A 3,994-nucleotide genomic window follows, 5' to 3' on the forward strand; every position below is an offset into this window, starting at 1 on the left:
ATACAAAAAACCAGATTTAATGCCCTATAATACTATCATTCTTATGTAAGCTTAAATTACATTCATCTTGAAGAAGAATGTACAAATTAGAAACATGTTGGCATAACATTTTGTTCTGAGAGCTGGCAGAAATAATTGTGGAAGTACTTTATTGTTCACATAAATATTTAGATTTAACACCAAATTAACATTTTACTTAGTTCTTTGCTGAAGAGGTAACAGATTAACTTTATTCCATCATGCAGTTATAAATGTTGCAACACTAGCTAATAACTATCCTATCACATCTCACGAGTTTCATCAGGCTTTTCATTTCTAACCTTCAAAAACAGAGACATGAAGCTTTGCCATAGCCAGCATTCATCTGTAGCATTATCAGAGCTCATGCCATTCGGAGGATGTAGTTATTTTCATTGCTCTCAGTGGCACCTTGGCACTTGCTGCCTCTGAATTCCAGCTGAGGAAGAATATAGGCCCTCATCAACAGCTTGTTTGCTGCCTTCTAAAAAGCGAATTCCAATTGGCAGACACCATTAAGTACAGTTTCTTTCCCTATGCCAAAATGATTAGAAACAACATTTTATTTTTGTCATATATGAGCAAATAATAAAATTATTGGAATGATTGTGACCAAGACAAGTCTATTAGTTATCACCCACTAATTCTAGTAGAAGGACAACAAAAGAAATAGCACTCAATTTTAAGATAACTCATGTATTAATAACTAAAGTAATATACAGAGTGGAAGAATATGGTGGAAGGCAGAGCAGCGGACCTGGACACCCAGGGTTCTGACATCACGACGCTGCTCAAAATCTCACTCTGGAAAGGGGACACCTGGTACCTAGTTGATAGACACTGGTTCAAACAGTGGAAAAAATATGTTGGCTTTGACAGTTGGGACAAATACCAGATGGGAGATCAAAATGTATATCCTGGACCTATTGATAACTCTGGACTTCTCAAAGATGGTGATGCCCAGTCACTTAAGGAACATCTTATTGATGAACTGGATTACATACTGTTGCCAACAGAGGGCTGGAACAAACTTGTCAGTTGGTACACATTGATGGAAGGTCAAGAGCCAATAGCAAGAAAAGTGGTTGAACAGGATATGTTTGTAAAGCACTACAAAGTAGAAGTTTATCTCACAGAACTGAAGCTCTGTGAAAATGGAAATATGAACAATGTTGTAACTCGAAGATTTAGCAAAGTCAACACAACAGATACAATTGAAAAGGAAATAAGAAAGATCTTCAATATTCCAGATGAAAAAGAGACCAGATTGTGGAACAAATATATGAGTAATACATTTGAATCACTGAATAAACCAGATAGCACCATTCAGGATGCTGGCTTGTACCAAGGACAGGCGTTAGTGATAGAGCAAAAAAAATGAAGATGGAACATGGCCAAGGGATCCTTCTTCTTCTACGTCCCCAGGTGCATCCAATTTTTCAACTTTACCAAAGATCTCTCCTTCATCTCTATCAAATAATTATAACAACATCAGCGACAGAAATGTGAAAAACTCAAATTATTGTCTCCCATCATATACTGCTTATAAGAACTATGATTATTCAGAACCTGAAAAAAAAAAAGAACAGTCGGGCCTCTGTGGCTTAAGTAACTTGGGAAATACCAGTTTCCTGAACTCAGCTATTCAGTGCTTGAGCAACACAACTCCACTTACTGAGTATTTTCCTAACGATAAGTACCAAGAAGAGCTGAATTTTGACAATCCTTTAGGAATGAAAGGCGAGAATGCTAAGTCATATGCAGAACTCATCAAGCAGATGTGGTCTGGGAAGTTTAGCTATGTCACTCCAAGAGCATTTAAGACGCAGGTAGGACGTTTTGCTCCTCAGTTCTCTGGGTATCAACAAGACTGTCAAGAACTGTTAGCTTTCCTCTTAGATGGACTACATGAATATTTGAATAGAATTAGGAAAAAAACATATATACAATTAAAGGATGCTGATGGAAGGCCAGATAAGGTGGTTGTTGAAGAAGCCTGGGAAAACCATCTAAAAAGAAATGATTCAATCATTGTTGATATATTTCATGACCTTTTGAAAATCAACTTTAGTGTGTTCTGAGTGTGCTAAGATTTCAGTAACATTTGATCTGTTTTGTTATTTGACACTTCCATTGCCCATGAAAAAAGAATGCACTTTGGAAGTTTATTTAGTTAGAATGGATCCACTTGCTAAACCTATGCAGCACAAAGTGATTGTGCCCAAAATTGGAAATATAGTAGATCTTTGTGCAGCATTGTCTATCTTGTCAGGAGTACCAGCAGATAAGATGATAGTTACTGGTATCTACAATCATAGATTTCATAGAATATTTGCCGTGGATGACAACCTAAGTAGTATTATGGAACGGGATGATATTTATGTGTTTGAAATTGGAATCAATGGACAGAAGATACAGAACATGTGGTTATTCCTGTTAGCCATAAGAGAAAAATTCAGACATTCAAGTTATACCCACCATACTGGTTCTTCACTTTTTGGTCAGCCTTTTCTTATGACTGTACCACAAAACAATACTGAAGATAAACTGTATAATCTACTTTTGAGAAGGTGCCAGTACATCAAAATATCTACTGAAACTGAAGAAACTGAAGGATCCCTACATTGCTGTAAGGACCAAAATATTAATGGAAATGGCCCAAATGGCAAACAGGAAGAAGGCTCACCAAGTGAAATGGAGACAGATGAACCTGATGATGAATCCAGCCAGGATCAAGAACTTCCCTCAGAAAATGAAAACAGCTAGTCTGAAGATTCAGCTGGAGGGGATAATGATTCTGAAAATGGATTGTGTACTGAAGAAACTTGTAAAGGTCAACTCGCGGGACACAAAAAACGTTTGTTTACATTCCAGTTCAACAACTTGGGAAATACCAACATCAATTACATCAAAGATGATACCAGGCATGTAAGATTTGATGATAGGCAACCTAGGCTAGATGAAAGAACTTTTCTTGCATTGGATTGGGATCCTGATTTGAAAAAGAGATACTTTGATGAAAATGCTGCTGAGGATTTTAAAAAAACATGAAAGTGTGGAATATAAACCTCCTAAAAAGGCCTTTGTGAAATTAAAAGACTGTATTGAGCTTTTTACAAAAGAAGAAAAGCTAGGTTTTGAAGTTCCCTGGTATTGTCCAAATTGTAAAGCACACCAGCAAGCCACAAAGAAATTAGACTTATGGTCTCTGCCTCCAGTACTTGTGGTTCATCTCAAGCAGTTTCCTACACTCGCTACATGAGAGACAAGTTGGATACTTTAGTTGATTTTCCTATCAATGACTTGGATATGTCAGAATTCCTAATTAATCCAAATGCAGGTCCTTGCTCTATAACATGATTGCTGTTTCCAACTACTATGGAGGTATGGGAGGAGTACATTATACTTCTTTTGCCAAAAATAAAAATGATGGAAAATGGTACTATTTAGATGACAGTAATGTCTCCACTGCATCTGAAGACCAAATTGTGTCCAAAGCAGCATATGTACTCTTCTACCAGAGACAGGACACTTTCAGCAGGACTGGCTTTTTCCCTCTTGACAGAGAAACTAAAGATGCTTTAGCTGCTACTGTCATCCCCATACAAAGTGATGAAGATAGCAATGACAATGACAATGACAATGAATTAGAGAATGAAAATTGTATGCACACTAATTAGTGGAAGTCCTAGGAGCCATAAGAGAGACTTTCCTGCTGGTGGTATCTATGGAAATGAAGACACCCACCACATTAAAATAAAAGTCTGAGATGGGGAGTTTCAGATAATCAAATGTAAATCCTTTATCAGAATTCAACTTGTGCAGTACTTGAAATGAAACACAATGAAAACTTTAACAGAAATTGTCTCTTTTTTAAATTTTTATTAACATTTTCCATGATTACAAAATATATCCCATGGTAATTCCCTCCCTCCCCACCCCCACACTTTCCTATTTGAAATTCCATTCTCCATCA

General features: G+C 36.8%; 1 pseudogene; it reads left to right on the top strand.

Annotated features, from left to right (window-relative positions):
* Nucleotides 1-751: 751 nt before the first annotated feature.
* Nucleotides 752-3,698, top strand: LOC101607475 (annotated as a pseudogene).
* Nucleotides 3,699-3,994: the final 296 nt, after the last annotated feature.

This window comes from Jaculus jaculus, chromosome 1, assembly GCF_020740685.1.
Source record: "Jaculus jaculus isolate mJacJac1 chromosome 1, mJacJac1.mat.Y.cur, whole genome shotgun sequence".
In the NCBI taxonomy this organism is placed as follows: domain Eukaryota; kingdom Metazoa; phylum Chordata; class Mammalia; order Rodentia; family Dipodidae; genus Jaculus; species Jaculus jaculus.